This window comes from Pristiophorus japonicus, chromosome 2 (genome assembly GCF_044704955.1).
Source record: "Pristiophorus japonicus isolate sPriJap1 chromosome 2, sPriJap1.hap1, whole genome shotgun sequence".
In the NCBI taxonomy this organism is placed as follows: domain Eukaryota; kingdom Metazoa; phylum Chordata; class Chondrichthyes; family Pristiophoridae; genus Pristiophorus; species Pristiophorus japonicus.
Window position 1 is genome coordinate 193,496,200 of NC_091978.1, and position 22,726 is coordinate 193,518,925.

The following is a 22,726-nucleotide window of genomic DNA, read 5'->3' on the forward strand; positions in this document are numbered from 1 at the left end:
ACATCGAGGTGGAGCAGCAGTCCGAGCAGCGCAAGTCCAGGAGAGGCCTATAAAAGGCCCAACATCGAGGTGGAGCGGCAGTCTAAGCAGCGGGAGTCCGGAGGAGGCCTATAAAAGGCCCAACATCGAGGTGGAGCAGCAGTCCGAGCAGCAGGATTCCGGGGAAGGATTATAAAAGGTCCAACATCAAGGAGGAGCAGCCGATAAAGGCCAGCTGGTGCAGCAGCAGCAGGGAGAGAAGGCAATAAAGTAGAAAGAAATCGAAAGGTGACGTCACAGCCAAGGGGGTAAGTGAATGGCTGGAGAGTGGTGAGTAGTTTTTCTTTTTCTTTTCTTTATCAGTAAGTAACCTTTAGCATTGTTGTTGCCAAATTAAGTTAATCTAAGGGTTAAGTCATGGCAGGAGAGCTCGGACACGTGTTATGCTCCTCCTGTACTATGTGGGAAGTCAGGGATGCTTCCGGTGTCCCTGACAACTACGTGTGTGGGAAGTGCATCTGCCTGCAGATCCTTACAGACCGCATTGTGGCACTGGAGCTGCGGGTGGATTCACTCTGGAGCATCCACGATGCTGAGATTGACGTGAATAGCACGTTTAGTGAGTTGGTCTTACCGCAGGAAAGGGTACACAGCTAGATAGGGAATGGGTGACTAACAGGAAGAGCAGTGCAAGGAAGGTAGTGCAAGGGTTTCCTGTGGTCATCCCCCTGTAAAACAGATACACCACTTTGGGTACTGTTGGGGGGGATGACTCATCCAGTGGAGGGCAGCAGCAGCCAAGCTCATGGCACCGTGGGTGGCTCTGCTGCACAGGAGGGCAGGAAAAAGAGTGGGAGAGTGATACTGATAGGGGATTCAATTGTAAGGGGAATAGATAGACATTTTTGCGGCTGCAACCGAGACTCCAGGATGGTATGTTGCCTCCCTGATGCAAGGGTCTAGGATGTCTCGGAGCAAGTGTAGGGCATTCTGAAAAGGGAGGGTGAATAGCCAGTTGTTGTGGTGCATATAGGTGCCAATGATACAGGTAAAAAATGGGATGAGGTCCTACGAGACGAAATTAGGGAGCTAGGAGCTAAATTAAAAAGTAGGACTTCAAAAGTAGTAATCTCAGGATTGCTACCAGTGCCACGTGCTAGTCAGAGTAGGAATCACAGGATAGCTCAGATGAATATGTGGCCTGAGGAGTGGTGCAGAAGGGAAGGATTCAAATTCCTGGGACATTGGAACCAGTTCTGGGGGAGGTGGGACCAGTACAAACCGGACGGTCTGCACCTGGGCAGGACCGGAACCAATGTCCGAGGGGAAGTGTTTGCTAGTGCTGCAGGGGAGGAGTGAAACTAATATGGCAGGGGGATGGGAACCAATGCAGGGAGACAGAGGGAAGTAGAATGGGGGCAGAAGCAAAAGATAGAAAGAAGAAAAGTAAAAGTGGAAGGCAGAGAAACCTGAGCCAAAAATCAAAAAGGGCCACATTACAGCCAAATTCTAAAGCGACAAAGTGCGTTGGAAAGACAAGCCTGAAGGCTCTGTGTCTCAATGCGAGGAGCATTCGGAATAAGGTGGACAAATTAACTGCGCAGATAGCAGTTCTTGATGTTCTTGGCATCACGGAGACATGGCTCCAGGGTGACCAAGGCTGGGAACTCAAAATCCAGGGGTATTCAACATTTATGAAGGATAGACAGAAAGGAAAAGGAGGTGGGGTGGCATTGCCGGTTAAAGAGGAAATTAATGCAATAGTAAGAAAGGACATTAGCTTGGATAATGTGGAATCGGTATGGGTGGAGCTACGGAATACCAAAAGGCAGAAAACTCTCGTGGGAGTTGTGTACAGACCACCAAACAGTAGTAATGAGGTTGGGGACAGCATCAAACAAGAAATTAGGGATGAGTGCAATAAAGTTATCATGGTTGACTTTAATCTGCATATTGATTGGGCTAATCAACCTGGTAGCAATGTGGTGGAGGAGGATTTCCTGGAGTGTATTAGGGATGGTTTTCTAGACCAATACGTCGAGGAACCAACTAGGGAGCTGGCCATCCTAGACTGGGTGATATGTAATGAGAAAGGACTAATTAGCAATCTTGTTGTGCGAGGCCCCTTGGGGAAGTCTAACCATAACATGGTAGAATTCTTTATTAAGCTGGAGAGTGACACAGTTAATTCAGAGACTAGGGTCCTGAACTTAAGGAAAGGTAACTTCGATGGTTTGAGGCATGAATTGGCAAGAATCGACTGGCAAATAATATTAAAGGGTTGATGGTGGATAGGGAATGGCAAACATTTAAAGATCACATGGATGAACTTCACTAAAATTAAAACGGGGAAGTTGGATCAACCATGGCTAACAAGGGAAATTAAGGATAGTGTTAAATCCAAGGAAGAGGCATATAAATTGGTCAGAAAAAGCAGCAAACCTGAGGACTGGGAGAAATTTAGAATTCATCAGAGGAGGGCAAAGGGTTTAATTAAGAGGGGGAAAATAGAGTAAGAGAAGAAGCTTGCGGGAACATAAAAACTGATTGCAAAAGCTTCTACAGATATGTGAAGAGAAAAAGATTAGTGAAGACAAATGTTGGTCCCTTGCAGTCAGATTCAGGTGAATTTATAATGGGGAACAAAGAAATGGCAGACCAATTGAACAAATTGGTTCTGTCTTCACAAAGGAAGACACAAATAACCTTCCGGAAGTACTAGGGGACTGAGGGTCTAGTGAGAAGGAGGAACTGAAGGATATCCTTATTAGGCAGGAATTTGTATTAGGGAAATTGATGGGATTGAAGGCCGATAAATCCCCAGGGCCTGATAGTCTGCATCCCAGAGTATTTAAGGAAGTGGCCCTAGATATAGTGGATGCGTTGATAATCATTTTCCAACAGTCTATAGACTCTGGATCAGTTCCTTTGGACTGGAGGGTAGCTAATGTAACACCACTTTTTAAAAAGGGATGGAGAGAGAAAGCGGTAGTTATAGATCGGTTAGCCTGACATCAGTAGTGCGGAAAATGTTGGAATCCATTATTAAGGATGAAATAGCAGCGCATTTGGAAAGCAGTGACAGGATCGGTCCAAGTCAGCATGGATTATGAAGGGGAAATCATGCTTGACAAATCTTCTGGAATTTTTAGAGGATGTAACTAGTAGAGTGGACAAGGGAGAACCAGTGGATGTGGTGTATTTGGACTTTCAAAAGACTTTTGACAAGGTCCCACACAAGAGATTGGTGTGCAAAATCAAAGCACATGTTATTGGGGGTAAAATACTGACGTGGATAGAGAACTGGTTGACAGACAGGAAGCAGAGAGTCGGGATAAACGGGACCTTTTCAGAATGGCAGGCAATGACTAGCGGAGTGCCGCAGGGCTCAGTGCTGGGACCCCAGCTCTTTACAATATACATCAAAGATTTCGATGAAGGAATTGAGTGTAATATCTCCAAGTTTGCAGATGACACTAAACTGGGTGGTGGTGTGAGCTGTGAGGGGAACGTTAAGAGGCTGCAGGGTGACTTGGACAGGTGAGGTGAGTGGGCAAATGCATGGCAGATGCAGTATAATGTGGATAAATGTGAGGTTATCCATTTTGGGGGCAAAAACACAAAGGCAGAATATTATCTGAATGGCGGCAGATTAGGAAAAGGGGAGGTGCAACGAGACCTGGGTGTCATGGTTCATCAGTCATTGAAAGTTGCCATGCAGGTACAGCAGGTGGTGAAGAAGGCAAATGGTATGTTGGCCTTCATAGCTAGAGCATTTGAGTATAGGAGCAGGGAGGTCTTACTGCAGTTGTACAGGGCCTTGGTGAGGCCTCACCTGGAATATTGTGTTCAGTTTTGGTCTCCTATTCTGAGGAAGGATGTTCTTGCTATTGAGGGAGTGCAGCGAAGGTTCTCCAGACTGATTCCCAGGATGGCTGGACTGACATATGGTTATATATGGATCAACTGGGTCTTTATGCATTGGAGTTTAGACGGATGAGAGGGGATCTCATAGAAACATATAAGATTCTGATGGGACGGGACAGGTTAGATGCGGATAGAATATTCCTGATGTTGGTGAAGTCCAGAACCAGGGGGCACAGTCTTAGGATAAGGGGTAGACCATTTAGGACTGAGATGAGGAGATACTTCTTCACTCAGAGAGTTGTTAACCTGTGGAATTCCCTGCCGCAGAGAGTTGCTGATGACAGTTCATTGGATATATTCAAGAGGGAGTTAGATATGGCCCTTATGGCTAAGGGGATCAAGGGGTATGGAGAGAAAGCAGGAAAGGGGTACTGAGGGAATGATCAGCCATGATCTTATTGAATGATGGTGCAGGCTCGAAGTGCCGAAGGCCTACTCCTGCACCTATTTTCTATGTTTCTATATTTCTATATTCTGTATTCCTGTTTTTGCCACCAAAGTGGACAACCTCACATTTATCCACATTATACTGCATCTGCCATGCATTTACCGACTCACTAAACCTGTCCAAGTCACCCTGCAGCCTCTTAGCTTCCTCTTCACAGCTCGCACCTCCACCCAGCTTAGTGTCATCTGCAAACTTGGAGATATCACATTCAATTCCTTCATCGAAATCATTGTTGTATATTGTAAATAGCTGGGGTCCCAGCACTGAGCCCTGTGGCACCCCACTGGTCACTGCCTGCCATTCTGCTGGTAAAAGTAGGCTTTACGTCTGTTTTTACCAGACGTAAGAGTTTGAAGGACATTCACTGTCCAAGAGTTCGGAAAATAGGCCAAATGGAAGATTTCGATGAACTTAGTGATCCACCGCCGTCCTGCCGCCGACTGCCGCCTTCTGCCGCTGACATTCCTCTGAACAAACCATCCAGTGCCACTTTCAATGTGGCCTGGAGCGGGTAGAGAGGAGAGCCACCGGGAAGCACCCGCTGACGCCAGTGGATGGCCGATGTGCATAATTAGACTCCCGCCCACCAAGATTGGTGTGGGCTGGAGCCGGCTGGAGTCGGCGGCAGAACGGCGGTGGACCATTGCGTGGAGGCTGCTCTGTCCTGAAAGCTGAGTATCAAGATCCTGTAAAAAAGGTAAGTGGAATGTTTTTAAATTATTTCTTTACAGGTACTTACCTGATGGGGTCCCCTGAAAGTCCTCAGATGTGTTTTTTTGTCGGTGATGATTTTTATTTTTACCTCTTTGACCCTCCGTGGGCCCGGCTCCATCCTCGGCGGCACTTAGTGGCAATAGCCTCTGCCGCCAAGAATGAGACTTCCCGCCTGCTGCCACCCAGATTGGGGGAGTACGTCATTAATTTGCCGACCGCTGACCTTTGAGGGACCTCAGCGATGAAAACCCCACCAAAAGTACTGTCCGATACCTCGGCGGCCATCGGCGGCAATTTGAGTAGCACCTGGGCGGGCGGAGGCCTTGACCAAATTCAGCCCCCAAATTCAATAAGATCATGGTTGATCTGATCCTGGCCTCAACTCCACTTCCCTGCCCGCTCCCCATAACAGTTGACTCACTTATCATTCAAAAATCTGTCTATCTCCTCCTTAAATATGTTCAATGACCCAGCCTTCACAACTCTCTGGGTCGAGAATTCCAAGGATTCTCGACTCTCTGAGAGAATAAATTCCTCCCCATTTCTGTTTTAATTAGATGACACCTTATTCTGAAACTATGCCCCCTAGTTCTAGATTACCCCATGAGGGGAAACATCCTCTCTGCATCTACCCTGTCAAGCCCCCTCAGAATCTTATATGTTTCTATAAGATCACCTCTCATTCTTCTAAATTCCAATGAGTATAGGCCCAACCTGCTCAACCTTTCTTCATATGACAACCCCTTCATCTCAAGAATCAACCTAGTGAACCTTCTCTGAACTGCCTCCAATGCAAGTATACCCTTCCTTAAATAAGGAGACCAAAACTGTACGCAGTACTCCAGGTGAGGTCATTAGATCTAGGGGAATTGTCCACTTTTAATACAAGTAGTTTGCCTAGTACTTTATCTCTAGTGATAGTGATTGTTTTAAGACCCTCCGCTCCCATAGCCCATTGATTATCAATTATTGGGATGTTTTTCGTGTCTTCTACCGTGAAGACCGATACAAAATACTTGTACAAAGTCTCTGCCTTCACTCTGTTTCCCATTATTAATTCTCCAGTTCTCATCCTCTAAGGGACCAACGTTTACTTTAGCTACTCGGCGAGAGGCAACAGTCCGGGGTCAGCGAGAGGCCTATAAAGGCCACGAGATCAGGAGTCGGGCAGCGTCGGTGAGAGGCGTGCTTGTACAGCTACAGGGAGAAGGCAAAAAAGATGTAGAAAGAAATAGAAAGGTGGCGTCACAGCCAAGGGGGTAAGTGATTGGCTGGTGATTGGTAAGCAGTTTTTCTTTTTTCTCTTCTATATCAGGGAGTAAATTTTAGCATTGTTGTTGTCAATTTAAGTTAATCTAAGGGTTAAGTCATGGCAGGAGAGCTTGGATACATGTTATGCTCCTCCTGTACTATGTGGGAAATCAGAGAAGCCTCCGGTGTCCCTGATGACGATGTGTGTGGGAAGTGTATCCCCCTCCAGCTCCTGATGGACCGCGTTGCGGAATTGGAGCTGAAGGTGGATTCACTCTGGAGCATCCACAATGCTGAGAATGACGTGAATAGCACGTTTAGTGAGTTGGTCTTACCGCAGGTAAATGGTACACAGCCAGATAGGGAATGGAAGATCAACAGGAAGAGCAGTGCAAGAAAGGTAGTGCAGGGATCCCCTGCGGTCATCCCCCTGCAAAACAGATACACGTCTTTGAGTACTGTTGAGGGGGATGACTCATCAGGGGGGAGCAGCAGAAGCCAAGTTCATGGCACCGTGGCTAGCTCTGCTGCACAGGAGGACAGGAAAAAGAGTGGGAGAGCGATAGCAATAGGGGATTCAATTGTAAGGCGAATAGATAGGCATTTCTGCGGCCGCAACCAAGACTCCAGGATGGTATGTTGCCTCCCTGGTGCAAGGGTCAAGGATGTCTCGGAGTGGGTGCAGGACATTCTGAAAAGGGAGGGTGAACAGCCAGTTGTCGTGGTGCACATTGGAACCAACGATATTGGTAACAAACGGGATGAGGTCCTACGTGACGAATTTAAGGAGCTAGGAGCTAAATTAAAAAGTAGGATCTTAAAAGTAGTAATCTCGGGATTGCTACCAGTGCCACATGCTAGTCAGAGTAGGAATCGCAGGATAGCTCAGATGAATACGTGGCTTGAGCAGTGGTGCAGCAGGGAGGGATTCAAATTCCTGGGACATTGGAACCGGTTCTGGGGGAGGTGGGACCAGTACAAACCGGACAGTCTGCACCTAAACAGGACTGGAACTAATGCCCAAGGAGGAGTGTTTGCTAGTGCTGTTGGGGAGGAGTTAAACTAATATGGCAGGGGACTGGGAACCAATGCAGGGAGACAGAGGGAAACGTAATGGAGACAGAAGCAAAAGACAGAAAGGAGATGAGTAAAAGTGGAGGGCAGAGAAACCCAAGGCAAAAAACAAAAAGGGCCACTTTGCAGCAAAATTCTAAAGGGCCTAAGTGTGTTAAAAAGGCAAGGCTGAAGGCTCTGTGCCTCAATGCGAGGAGTATTCGGAATAAGGTGGACGAATTAACAGTGCAGATAGCAGTTAACGGATACTACGTGGTTGGCATCACGGAGATATGGCTCCAGGTGACCAAGGCTGGAAACTCAACATCCAAGGGTATTCAACATTTAGGAAGGATAGACAGAAAGGAAAAGGAGGTGGGGTGGCATTGCTGGTTAAAGAGGAAATTAATGCAATGGTAAGGAAAGACATTAGCTTGGATGATGTGGAATCGGTATGGGTGGAGCTACGGGATACCAAGGGACAGAAAACACTACTGGGAGGTGTGTACAGACCTCCAAACAATTGCAGTGATGTTGGGGAGGGCATCAAACAGGAAATTAGGGGTGCATGCAATAAAGGTGCAGCAGTTATCATGGGTGACTTTAATATGCATATAGATTGGGCTAACCAAACTGGAAACAATACGGTGGAGGAGGATTTCCTGGAGTGCATAAGGGATGGTTTTCCAGACCAATATGTCGAGGAACCAACTAGGGGGGAGGCCATCTTAGACTGGGTGTGGTGTAATGAGAGAGGATTAATTAGCAATCTCGTTGTGCGAGGCCCCTTGGGGAAGAGTGACCATAATATGGTGGAATTCTACATTAGGATGGAGAATGAAACAGTTAATTCAGAGCCCATGGTCCAGAACTTAAATAAGGGTAACTTTGAAGGTCTGAGGCGTGAATTGGCTAGGATAGATTGTCGAATGATACTTAACGGGTTGACAGTGGATGGGCAATGGCAGATATTTAAGACCGCATGGATGAACTACAATAATTGTACATCCTTGTCTGGCGTAAAAATAAAAAAGGGAAGTTGGCTCAACCGTGGCTATCAAAGGAAATCAGGGATCGTATTAAAGCCAAGGAAGTGGCATACAAATTGGCCAGAAATAGCAGTGAACCCGGGGACTGGGACAAATTTAGAACTCAGCAGACGAGGACAAAGGGTTTGATTAGGGCAGAGAAAATAGAGTACGAGAGGAAGCTTGCAGGGAGCATTAAAATGGACATGAAAAGCTTCTATAGACATGTCAAAAGAAAAAGGTTAGTAAAGACAAACATAGGTGCCCTGTAGTCAGAATCAGGGGAAGTCATAACTGGGAACAAAGAAATGGCGGACCAATTGACCAAGTACTTTGGTTCGGTATTCACTAAGGAGGATACAAACAACCTCCCGGATATAAAAGGGTTCAGAGGGTCCAGTAAGAAGGAGGAACTGAGGGAAATCCTTATTCGTCGGGAAATTGTGTTGGGGAAATTGATGGGATTGAAGGTCGATAAATCCCCAGGGCCTGATGGACTGCATCCCAGAGTACTTAAGGAAGTGGCCTTGGAAAAAGTGGATGCATTGACAATCATTTTCCAACATTCCATAGACTCTGGATCAGTTCCTATGGAGTGGAGGGTAGCCAATGTAATCCCACTTTTTAAAAAAGGAGGGAAAGAGAAAACAGGGAATTATCGACCGGTCAGCCTGATATCGGTAGTGGGTAAAATGATGGAATCAATTATTAAGGATGTCATAGCAGCGCATTTGGAAAGAGGTGACATGATAGGGCCAAGTCAGCATGGATTTGTGAAAGGGAAATCATGCTTGACAAATCTTCTAGAATTTTTTGAGGATGTTTCCAGTAGAGTGGACAAGGGAGAACCAGTTGATGTGGTGTATTTGGTCTTTCAGAAGGCTTTCGACAACGTCCCACATGAGAGATTAGTGTGCAAAGTTCAAGCAGATGGGATTGGGGGTAGTGTGCTGATGTGGATTGAGAACTGGTTGGCAGGCAGGAAGCAAAGAGTAGGAGTAAATGGGTACTTTTCAGAATGGCAGGCAGTGACTAGTGGGGTACCGCAAGGTTCTGTGCTGGGGCCCCAGCTGTTTACATTGTACATTAATGATTTAGATGAGGGGATTAAATGTAGTATCTCCAAATTTGCAGATGACACTAAGTTGGGTGGCAGTGTGAGCTGTGAGGAGGATGCTATGAGGCTGCAGAGTGACTTGGATAGGTTAGGTGAGTGGGCAAATGCATGGCAGATGAAGTATAATGTGGATAAATGTGAGGTTATCCACTTTGGTTGTAAAAACAGAGAACCAGACTATTATCTGAATGGGGACAGATTAGGAAAAGGGGAGGTTCAACGAGACCTGGGTGTCATGGTGCATCAGTCATTGAAGTTGGCATGCAGGTACAGCAAACGGTTAAGAAAGCAAAGGGCATGTTGGCCTCCATAGCGAGAGGATTTGAGTACAGGGGCAGGGAGGTGTTACTACAGTTGTACAGGGCCTTGGTGAGCCACACCTGGAGTATTGTGGACAGTTTTGGTCTCCTAACTTGAGGAAGGACATTCTTGCTATTAAGGGAGTGCAGCGTAGGTTCACCAGACTGATTCCCGGGATGGCAGGACTGACATATCAAGAAAGACTGGATCAACTGGGCTTGTATTCACTGGAGTTCAGAAGAATGAGAGGGGATTTCATAGAAACGTTTAAAATTCTGACGGGTTTAGACAGGTTCGATGCAGGAAGAATGTTCCCAATGCTGGGGAAGTTCAGAACCAGGGGTCACAGACTAAGAATAAGGGGTAAGCCATTTAGGACCGAGATGAAGAGAAACTTCTTCACCCAGAGAGTGGTGAACCTGTGGAATTCTCTACCACAGAAAGTTGTTGAGTCCAATTCAGTAAATATATTCAAAAAGGAGTTAGATGTAGTCCTTACTACTAGGGGTATCAAGGGGTATGGCGAAAAAGCAGGAATGGGGTACTGAGGTTGCATGTTCAGCCATGAACTCATTGAATAGCGGTGCAGGCTCGAAGGGCCGAATGGCCTACTCCTGCACCTATTTTCTATGTTTCTATGTTTCTATGTTTCCTTTTTATGTACCTGTAGAAGCTCTTTCTGTCTGTTTTTATATTTCTTGCTAGTTTACTCTCATATGCTACCTTCTCTGTCTTTATCATTTTTTTAGTCGTCCTTTGCTAGTTTCTAAAAATGTCCCAATCCTCTAGCCTTCCACTGTCCTTTGCAACATTGTATGCCTTTGTTTTCAATTTGATACCATCCTTTACTTTCTTAGTTAGCCATGGATGGTTCAACTTTCTCTTCGCATCTTTTTTTCTCTGTGGAATAAAACTTTGTTGAGAGTTGTGAAATATCTCCTTAAATGTTTGCCACTGCTTTTCTACAGTCTTACATAAGAACATAAGGACATTAGAAATATGAACAGGAGTAGGCCATACACCCTTCTACCTGCTCCGCCATTCAATAAGATCATGGCTGATCTGATCATGGACTCAGCTCCAATTCACTGCCCGCTCACCATAACCCCTTATCCCCTTATCTTTTAAGAAACTGTCTATTTCTGTCTTAAATTTATTCAATCTCCCAACTTCCACAGCTCTCTGAGGCAGTGAATTCCACAGATTTACAGCCCTCTGAGAGAAGAAATTTCTCCTCATCTCTGTTTTAAATGGGTAGTGTAAAGTCCTGTCCCCTCAGTACAGATTCACACGAGGCATGTAGTGAAGTCAAGGTCACTCTGGACCTGCACCTTTATTTCACAGCTCTGGAATGCTGCACTTGCCTGAGACCTGTCCTTATATACCTGTCTCTTGCATGTGCACCCCTGGTGGTAAGGTATGCTGGTGGTTACAGGTCATATCTTATTACAGTCATGTATAGCATGTTAGGATACAGTTATCTATAATAATGTAAGATACATGACATCACCCTCCCCCAAGGTCTTATTGTCTTTATAGGTTCAGTCTCTAAGGTGGTCTACGCTCTCACATGGAGCGTCTGAGTTGTGGTTCAGTTGTTTGCCTTGGTGTCTGTTTTTCTTTGAGTGTGGTTTCTGGTATCTCGCCTGGGCTGTCTGTTTCGATTGGTGTGATTGTTGTTGACTTGCCTGGGCTGTCTGTTGGGATTGCCCTTTCCTCAGGTTGTTCCCTCTGACTGTCCACCAGGTGTGGTGCGAGTTCCACATTGTAGTCTGCCTCTGGTTCCGCAGTGTTGTTGGTAAATCTGCTTTTGACTTGGTCTACATGCCTCCGGCAGGTTTTGCCATTGTCCATTTGTACGACCTGTAGCCTATTTCCTTCCTTGCCTGTTACTGTCCCTGCAAGCCATTTGGGACCCCTGCCATAGTTTAGTACAAACACTTTGTCCCCTATCTCATTCCATCTCCCCCTCGAATTTCTGTCATGGTACTGAGTCAGCTTACGGCGCTTTGCCTCAACGATTTTGTGCATGTCTGGGAGGATTAATAAGAGCCTTGTTTCTAAAGTCCTTTTCATCAACAGTTCCCAGTCAGTGAGTGAGGACGAGATCTGTATGCCAGCAGCAGTCGCGACAGGCGACCCTGCAGCGTGGGACCTTGGATTTTAAGCATGCCTTGTTTATTGATTTGCACTGCTCTCTCTGCCTGGCCATTGGAGGCCGGTTTGAACGGTGCCGTCTTGATGTGATTTATGCCATGGTCAATTATAAAGTCTTGGAATTCTGCGTTGGTGAAGCACGCACCATTGTCACTGACCAATATGTCAGGGATTCCGTGCGTTGCAAACATGTTTGCGATGTTCTCCACAGTGGTGGAGGTTGTGCTTGAGTTTAAAATGGTGCATTTGATCCACTTTGAAAATGCATCTACAACTACGAGGAACATTTGTCCCATGAATGGGCCCGCATAGTCTATGTGCACCCGCGACCACGGTTTGGTAGGCCAGGGCCAGGGGCTCAGTGGAGCCTCTCTGGGGGCATTGCTGAGTTGGGCACAAATGGTGCACCTTCGGACGCAGAGCTCCAAGTCCGTGTCAAAACCAGGCCACCAGACATGGGATCTGGCTATGGCCTTCATGAGAATGATCCCCGGGTGCTCGCGGTGGAGTTCCCGGACAAATGCCTCTCTGCCTCGCAGAGGCATGACTACTCTGCTGCACCACGTGGGATCGCTAGCCGTCCAGGATCTGATTTGGCGAGCCGTCACGGGTGAACCTGTGGACTCAAAGGCATTGATTGCCATGACGATCTCACAGTCCTGTTCATCAGACCCTTCCGTGGTCGCCAGGGGTAGCCTGCTGAGCGCATCGGCACAGTTGTCTGTGCCTCGTCTGTGCCTTATGTTATAGTCGTAGGACGCCAGCATGAGTGCCCACCGTTAAATTCGCGCCAAGGCGTTGGCGTTTATTGCCTTGCTCTCGGATAGGAGGGACGTGAGGGGCTTGTGGTTGGTTTCTAACGCGAACTTGGCCCTAAAAATGTATTGGTGCATCTTTTTGACACCGTACACGCACGCGAGCGCCTCCTTCTCTACCATTCTGTACCCGCGCTCCGCCCGCGAAAGTGACCTGGAGGCATAAGCTATGGGTTATAATTTGCCCGCTCTATTGACAGGTTGCAAAACGCACCCGACCCCTTACGCTGACGCATTGCATGTGAGAACTAGCTTTTTACCTGGGTCAAAGAAAGTCAAAACACTGTTGGAACACAGAAGGTTACGTGCCTTATTGAAGGCACGTTCCTGGGCGTCCCCCCAAAACCAATCGCACCCCTTCCTGAGTAGCACATGGAGAGGCTCCAGCAGCGTGCCTAAGTTCTGCATAGAGTTCCCAAAGTAATTGAGTAGCCCGAGAAAGGTGCGCAGTTCTGAGACATTCCGGGGCCTGGGTGCCAGGCAAATTGCTTCTGTTTTGGACACAGTTGGGCAGATTCCATCAGCAGCAATCCTTCTGCCCAAAAATTCAACCTCGGGTGCGAGAAACAGGCAATTGGATTTCTTGACTCATCGGCCTACCCGATCCAACCGCTTTAGTACTTCCTCCAAATTACGGAGATGGGAGTCGGTGTCCCTGCCCGTGATAAGTATGTCGTCTTGAAATACAACCGCCCCCGGGATGGACATGAGCAGACTCTCCATGTTGCGCTGGAATATGGCAGCTGCTGACCTGATGCTGAATGGGCGTCGATTGTACATGAAAAGGCCTCGATGTGTGTTGATGGTGGTGAGTAGCTTGGATTCCTCGGCCAATTCTTGCGTCATATACGCAGATGTGAGGTCTAGTTTTGAGAAAAGTTTACCTCCAGCCAATGTGGCAAATAAATCTTCCGCTCTGGGCAGCGGGTACTGGTCCTGTAGGGAGACTCTGTTTATGGTAGATTTGTAGTCCCCACAGATTCGTACGGATCCATCAGGCTTCATGACTGGGACGATGGGACTTGCCCAGTCGCTAAATTCCACAGGTGATATAATGCCTTCCCGCAGAAGCCTGTCTCGTTCCGTGTTCAATCTTTTCCCTCATCACATAGGGTACAGCTCTGGCCTTGTGATGGACCGGTCTAGCATCCTGTGTGATGCAGATTTTGACTTTGGCCCCTTTGAAAGTGCCCACACCTGGCTGAAAGAGATGTTCAAATCGCTTTATAACTGTTGAGCAGGAGGTCCGTTCCTCTAATGACATGGCAAGGACATCATCCCATTTCTAGTTTAGTTTTGCCAGCCAGCTTCTCCCCAGCACAGGGGGTCTCCGGGGACAATCCACAGGGGAAGTCGGTTCACTGTCCCTTTGTGTGTGACAGAGAGCATGGCGCTGCCGAGGACTGGTACGATTTCTTTGGTATAGGTCCTTAGTTTGGTGTCGACCCTTGTGAGTTTTGGTCTGTCTCTTTTATGCGGCCGCAGTTGTTCAAATTGTTGAGCGCCCATGAGAGATTGACTCGCTCCCGTATCCAGCTCCATGTTGACAGATATCCCATTGAGTATGACCCTCATCATTATAGGAGGCATCCTGTTGTAAGAGCAGCGGCCATTGATCGTGTTGACCCGCTGTACATCGATGTCCCAGCTACTGTCCCCACCGTCTTCTGGTCAGCTTTCCGACCCATCCGATTCGTATACCAGCCGAGCTGCCATTTTTTTGCACGTGCGGGCCAAATGCCCTTTTTATTCACAGTTCCTGCAAACAGCCTGCTGAAGTCGACATCCCCTTGACGAGTGCCCACCCCAACACCTCCAGCACAGACTGCTTGCAAAGAATGAGCTGCGACTGGCTGATCTCTCTTGAGCTTCTTTCAGTTTGTAGTTGATTGCTCTCATTGTGGGTTGATGAGGTGTGAACGGCCATTCCTGTGGCCCTTGATGGCTTCTGTTGCCACTGCTTGCTGTCGAAAGCCTGTTCTCCCGGTTTTGTCTGTGTGTGGGGGTAGCAGCTTGTCTAATGCTGTGAACTCCTTGTTCCATTATTTCGTTAGTTGTCGTACCTGCATTGTAAATCAACCTCGTTTCTTCTTCCCCTACCAAGAATGTCTGAATGTCTGTGCAACCAGTGCTGTTGCCTCTAAGGTCAGGTTCTTGGTCTCTATGAGCTTTTGGAATATGCCTGCGTGGCCTATTCCTTCAATGAAAAAGTCTCTCAGCATTTCTCTCCTCAGTTCATCGGAGAACTCACATAAACTAGCCAACCTCCGAAGTTCTGCCACGAAGTCGGGTATGCTCTGACCCACACAGCGTCTGTCATTGTAGAACCTGTGCCTGGCATGTGTAGGCTGCTTGCTGGCTTCAGGTGGTCTCTTACCAGTGTGCTCAATTCTTCAAACGACTTGCTTGCTGGTTTCTCGGGTGCCAACAGATCCTTCATTAAAGCCTATGTTTTCGAGCCACAGCTGGTCAAGAGATGGGCTCTTCTCTTCTCTGCCTTATCGTTGCCTAACCAGTCTTTGGTTACAAAGCTTTGCTGGAGCCTTTCTATAAAGTCCTCCCAATTGTCTCCCGCATTGTACTTTTCAACTGACCCGTTGTTCGCCATTCTATGGATTCTGTAATCCCGTAACCTGTCGCCACTGTAAAGTCCTGTCCCCTCAGTACAGATTCACACGAGGCATGTAGTGAAGTCAAGGTCACTCTGGACCTGCACCTTTATTTCACAGCTCTGGAATGCTGCACTTGCCTGAGACCTGTCCTTATATACCTGTCTCTTGCAAGTGCACCCCTGGTGGTAAGGTATACTGGTGGTTACAGATCATATCTTATTACAGTCATGTATAGCATGTTAGGATACAGTTATCGATAATAATGTAAGATACATGACAGGTGGCCCCTTATTCTAAGATCATGTCCTCTAGTTCTAGTCTCCCTATCAGTGGGAACATCCTCTCTGCATCCACCTTGTCAAGCCCCCTCATAATCCTATACGTTTCGATAAGATCACCTCTCGTTTTTCTGAATTCCAAGAGTAGAGTCCCAACCTACTCAACCTTTCCTCATAAGTCAACCCCCTCATCTCCGGAATCAACCTAGTGAACCTTCTCTGAACTGCCTCCAAAGCAAATATATCCTTTCATAAATATGGAAACCAAAACTGCACGCAGTATTCCAGGTGTGGCCTCACCAATGCCTTATGTAGCTGTAGCAAGACTTCCCTGCTTTTATGCTCCATTCCCTTTGCAATAAAGACCAAGATACCATTGGCCTTTCTGATCACTTGCTGTACCTACAGACTATCCTTTTGTGTTTCATGCACAAGTACCCCCAGGTCCCGCTGTACTGTGGCACTTTGCAATCTTTCTCCACTTAAATAATAACTTGCTCTTTGATTTTTTTCTGCCAAAGTGCATGACCTCACACTTTCCGACATTCTACTCCATCTGCCAAATTTTTGCCCACTCACTTAGCCTGTCTTAATTTACAGCTTAGCTCTAACCAGCCTCTCACAGCCTTTCCTTGGATCTGGACTTAAACATATGTCACTTTGCTCAATACCGCTCAGGTGATCTCACAAACATACCAATCCACGCTTTGCCCCAGTGGCTCCAACATTACCCAATGTTAAAACCACATTATTAGGTTAAATGTCTGCAAGTGTTCTCCGATCAATACCTTGTAATATATTTTCCTAGTACATTTTAACCAACTCTGCCTTCATACCTTTGTAATTGCCATTTATGCATCATCTCCGCCGATCTTTCACTGAAGTTACGGTGGGTGATCGGAGAACACTTGCAGACATTGTACTTAATAACGTCATCCCGGTTGTTTTTAACATTGGGTAATGTTGGAGCCACTGGGGCAAAGCGTGGATTGGTATGTTTATGAGATCACCTGAGAGGTATTGAGCAAAGTGACATATGTTGAAGTTCAGATCCAAAAAAGGCTGTGAGAGACTGGTTAAGGCTAAGCTGTAAATTAAGATATAGGCAAAAGCCAAGCCTAAAATCAATGGAAAAGATAATGGGGCAGAGTATAAAGGGGCTGCCCATTCACTATTGCCCATTTTACATTGTAGCCCAAGACCAATTTCACCTCAGTGACTTAATATAATCAACTGAGGTCAAATGTTGAGCTTTACTGTGGATCTGCCAACATTGTTGCATTTGTTTGAGCTGAGTTTCAAATCCTGTATCCTACTCATCAACAAAGCCACTTACTTCCTCTGTCACGATATCAGCTTCCTCCATCCCTACATCATCTTCATTGTGGCTTTCCCAACTCTACACTCAATGGAATAAAAATTGGGCGGGATCAACAATGGATGGGTGATCCACTGCCACAGATTAGTGCACAGTGAATAAAGATGAGCAATTTACTCCATTGTGTTCTTGAAATGACTTTTAAATATAGCTATCATGTATAATTTGTGCTGTTCCCCCATGACCTTTGTGCACTGCTGTTCATCCCATGTCTGTGTACCTGTGAAGATACCCTCTGTGTAGCTTTTTAACATTAGAACAACTTTCTTATTGCAATATTACTGTTTCTTTCAGCATCCCAATTTATGTGCTGAAAACGTAAAGGGAGCCTGGATTTCCCATGATGGAGTTCCAAGGAAAGAGCACAGACAGGAACAAAGGAACATAGTAATCAGAGACAAAAAAAGACGAATGTCCATCAAGTTTGCCCTTTACCTTCCTGGACATTGCATGATACAGCAATAATGGAGTCTTTGACTAATAACAATCAATCTCTATCAATTAGTCTAAAACAGATGAGGCGAGGAAAACCCCCGAGGGAGAAAAAGCTTTAGGAATCATAGGTCCAAAATCATCTGTTTCTTCTAAGCCTGCTACATTTACACTATCTCAAATTATTCATATACTGCAGCCCAGCTATCCGGTCCATTTTCCAGTCTCACCCCTGGGCATAACTGCTGCTTATATGTTTTCCATTCTCAGGTATTTTGGGCAATTATCTTCTTCCACAAATTCCACCATAGACTTATTCCTGCTTGGACAGCCTTCTCCAGCCTTATCAGCCATCTATCTCTAGGGGCTGGATTTTACACTATTTTGTGCCTCGTTTTGTGCTCAGGTGGGGCGGTGAATTGTGTTTCTGGGCGGCAAACGGACTGTCTAGGATTTAGCACCTGGCCGGAAGTTTCACCAATAGTTTTGCAGCGACGCAAAAACTTACCGCCCCAACCTCCATTTTGACCATCACGATGACATAAATTGTCATGCAAGGCTGCGCCCTGATTTAGTGACCACCCCAGGAACCGACTGAAAAAAACCAGGTGGCTCCAGGGTGCAGCTGTCGTAATTGGCGCCATATTTAAAAGGAGGCTGAAGGATCTTATATCGCAGTTGTCAGTGACGGCCATGTTTGCATGCAGAACGCTGTGTGAGTCTACAGTTTAAACGGCACTTTTATGTGAATAAACCCTTTGTTTTCAAGGTCAGTAAGAGAGTTCAATGGGGGCAATGCTAGTTCACCAGCAAATCATGCTGGTTGCTATTGGTCGGCGGCTTCAATCTGGAAGAAGGGTTCTTGTCCATGGTGGGCAATGGAATCAAAGAGGTCGCAGACATTTGGGGAGGAGGCCTTACCCTCCACGGGTTTACAGGGAACATCGTTCATACCTCCATGTTTCTGATGTGCAGTGCGTTCGAAGGCTGCACTTCAGAAAAGAAGTGCTGACAGAGATATGCTAGCTCCTACAGGCATACCTACAGCCTTCCAGCACCAACAGGACTGCGCAGCCTTTTGAAGTGAAGGTCACAGTGGCGATGGCCTTCTATGCCTCCGGCTCCTTCCAAGCAGCAGCAGGGGACATATGCTGCATCTCGCAGCAAATTACACATTGCTGCAATCGGCAGGTGACAAGGGCACTGTACGCATGCAGAAATGACTTCATAAAGTTCCCAATGAGCAGGGACAGCCAGAATGAGAGGGCTCTAGGATTTGGATGATTTGCAGGCTTCCCCAAGATTCAGGGTGCCATTGACTGTGTGCCCGTCGCCCTGCGAGCACCAACACAGAATGCAAACGTCTTCTGAAACAGAAAGGTTTACCACTCCCTAAACGTTCACTGGTCTGTGACCACACTCCGCACATCGTCACAGTCAATGCCCACTATCCAGGGAGCACACATGATGCTTTCATCTTGCGTGAGAGCAGTGTCTCACAAATCTTTCAGTGACAAAGACAAGGACAGAGCTTGCTGATCAGGGACAAAGGCTATGGCCTGGCCACCTGGCTCATGACCACTCTTCGGAACCCTGCCACAGAAGCGCTACAATGACAGCCATGAAGCCACCTGCAACATAATTGAACAGATAATTGGCGTGCTGAAGCAGCGCTTCCGATGTCTGGACTGCTCTTGAGGCAGCCTTCAATACTTCCCTTAACAGATCGCCGAGTTCATTGTGGTGTGCTGTCTGCTGCACAAGCTAGCCATCATGAGGGGCATGCATTGCCAGTGGGGATTGCAAGAAAACCTCAGGGGGAGGAGGAAGATGAGGAAGAGGAGCCTGCCGAGGAACACATACCATGTCCACCACAACCGCAGGGGAGGCAGCGTGGAGATGTGGCCGCAGCAAGAGCCTTACACCGGCAGCTCATCATTGAGCGGTTTGCTTGAACAGGGAAGGGGAGGTTGGAGCTTTGCCTCGCTACTCTATGCCACCATGCTGGCTATTCTACAACTGATTCTGCAAATGTGATACAAGACAGCAATGTCAAAGGTCAAACAACATTTTTTATCAAAATGCAACAGTTTCAATTTTTCCACCACCCCCCCAAAAAAAACTATAGAATGGTTAAAGACTTATGAACACAGAACTGATCCCTGCAGTCAGCAACGTGTAAATTAACATAAATCTGCTCCCTACACTCAACATCCAAAAAATCTGCTCCCTACACTCAACATCAAAGTCACACAAAACTGCACCCTACAGTGACAAAATGTAAAGTCGCATAAAACTGCATTATGCAGTGAACAAAATGTCAAGTAACACAAAACTGCAACCTGCAATGAACAAAATGTGAACGAACACAACACTGCTTCATGCAGTGAACAAAATGTAAAGTTAGACTGTACTGCTTCATGTAGCAACACCATTGAACTGGAGTGCATTGTTATCACACAACTATGTACAATGTGGATAATGGTAGAGACATTCCTGACAAGGAAGTGCTGCCAGCCCTTAATGGGTCTTCGCGAGACTTCGCCCCCCCCTGCCCTGCCATGCCTGCTGCTCCTCCTCAATAAGGCCTCAGGGCATACCGCAAGGCTGCTGGAGTGCTGCTGTATTGGGCGGCCAGACAATGCCAATGCCATCTGAGGATGCATTGGACCAGCTTCTGGCTTGGAAGGCTCAGCTTTCAACTGGGGCGCCTCTTCCTCAGCGTTACCAGTTACAGGTGGCTGCGGTGCCAACCGTGTATGATGTATGGTTGACGAATGAGTAGTGGGAGCCGAAATGCTGTCATCCTGAGGAATGAGACCATCTGCTCTTGCCCTGGAGCCACTGATTCTCTGACGGGGCTGGGCCTTAGCAACCGGAACACGATGTCTATGCACAACTTGTTGGCCTGTTTTGGCACTGTCACTTTCTCGTGGGAGAGTGGGGAATGCAGAGTGTATGGAATCAGACATGGACTGCATCACTTGCCCAAGCTCAAGCAAAGCTTGTGCCTGTGATGCGACGGTGTCTGCGATGTAATCAAGGGCATGTGCCACACTCTGGAACTCCAGTCGCTACTCGAGGCTACCAACCTCTGTGTGTGGGCAATGATGGCCTCGCTGGACTCATGACTCACAATGACAATCTGTGACGCTGCCTCCGCAACAGTTGCAGTGAGCTTGTCAATGGTCGCTTGGATCCGTCCCAATACATCAATAAGATCATGGTGCATCACTGTGGTTTCCCTGGATATTTCTACCAGGTCCACTTCAATGTCTGCCTGTCTTTGAGCAGACTGACTTTGCCGACTAACCCTCCGGAGAGCTGGCCTGCAAGATTCCACCCCAGCACTGCGTTGCTGCATGCCACTGCGGCCAGGAGCCTCTGAATCCGGGAAGTCAGCCTTGTCCCCAGATGAATTGAGTGCCGACTGAGCAACTGGTGAGCTGTGATGCTCTGCCGGAGCAGTCTCCTCCACTCCCTCATTGTCTGCAGCATGGCCTGAAGTGAAAGCCTCCCTCGAGGGATGCTGCACCTCTGGTTGGTCATCTGGAAGTAGAAAATAACAGGCAAGTGGTTAGCAGCAAGAGAGCAGACAGAGTGTCAAGAGGAAGGTGGCATTGCACAGGTTCATTTGAAGGGCCGCTGCAACTCCATAATATCGCTCAATGCAGTGTCTTTAGTCAGGCCATCCATTTACATACCATCACTTCCCAAAGGTGTCTCAGCATCGCCCCTGACAACTGTCTGAGACCCTCTCCTTCACATCCATCAGCCGAATTATTTGAGGTGGACCCCCGCCTGTCCGCAGCTGCTCCCTCTGATTATGGGAGTGCTTGGACTGCAAACAGAAAAATAGGAAGGGTTCAAAAAGGGTGCCACATATGCCTACCACAGTAGAATAGGTGATTGTGTGTGAATGTTTTAGTGGCCTCCATTCAATCTGTTTGGATCTTGCATGTGCTTCATCAGTATGTATTCGCAGGTTTGAGGCATCAAACATGGCAGCTGTAAGTGATCTTTGAGAAAGCGATAGGAGCAGTTGGATTATATTACAAGCGATGATGTTAGTGATACAAATAATGTGCATAAATCATTAAAAGCCAGTGGGTGACAAAGTAAGCTTTTATCTTTGTTATACATTGTGAAAGCCACCCCACAGAGTGTTGAGAGGGTCCAAGTGCATGACAAACTTCACATAGCGTATGAGGTTAATGTTAGAAGTCACGGAGACATGCATAGATGCAAATGGTACTCACGCTGACAAACCTCGTAAGATCATTGAACTTCTTTCTGTACTGTGTGCCAGTTGTGGGCACAGTGTCTGCAGCAGACACCTCCTGTGCAATGTCCCTCCATATGTGTTTAAACACAGGACAGAGTGGTCTGGCTCCCCCAGTAAGATGGAGTGAAGCCCACCTCCTCTCCATCGTGCTCACCAATGCTTCACTAGCCTGTTGGCTGAAGCACCTGGCATGCTGCCTTCCTTCCTGCTCCTCCATCTCAGCAGAAGTGGCTGAAGTGGGGCAGTTTAAATGCACATGGGTGCAGGAAGCTGGTGCACTCTGCATTTGCGATTGCGACCGGAAAAGAAACCAAGAAGAAAAAACAGAAACAAAAATTTCAATGCGCACGCGCAAAATGGCCACCTCCTTCAGCGGCGAAAGCAACACCTGACTTAACGCCAATGCTCCTCTAGATCACTTTTTTACCAAAAATTCCTAATGAGGGTGCAAACTATTTTCCGGTGCTAACTTTTGCGCATCACCACGAATAGCGCCCTGAAATACAAAAAGCCGAAAATCCAGCCCGAGCTTTCTATGAACACCCCTGCCCTGCTCCACAATGGGTGGCAGGGCATTTTGCTAACCCTGAAAACTCATCTCCTTGACCAAGCCTTTGTTTACCTCTCTTAACTTCCTCACAAGGCCTTGTCATCCATTCCTGAAGCACCTTGACTTTCTAGGTTAAAGTCAGTACAGGGGTATGTAAATACAAGTTTCCGTTGGTGCCCAGTCAAACAACAGACTGCCAAGTATGCTTGCGCACCTGAGCCAACTTTAGGGCAACGTACTCAAATATCTTTTGTATCACCAGAAAACCATCAAGGCCAAAAGTTTATCTTTGGATAACCTCAATGACCCTCTTTGAATGAAAATACAACTGGTGTTGTTTTGCGACTTGGTTTACATAGTTGCAATGTTAGACATGAACAAAGCCATTCCTCCACTTGCACC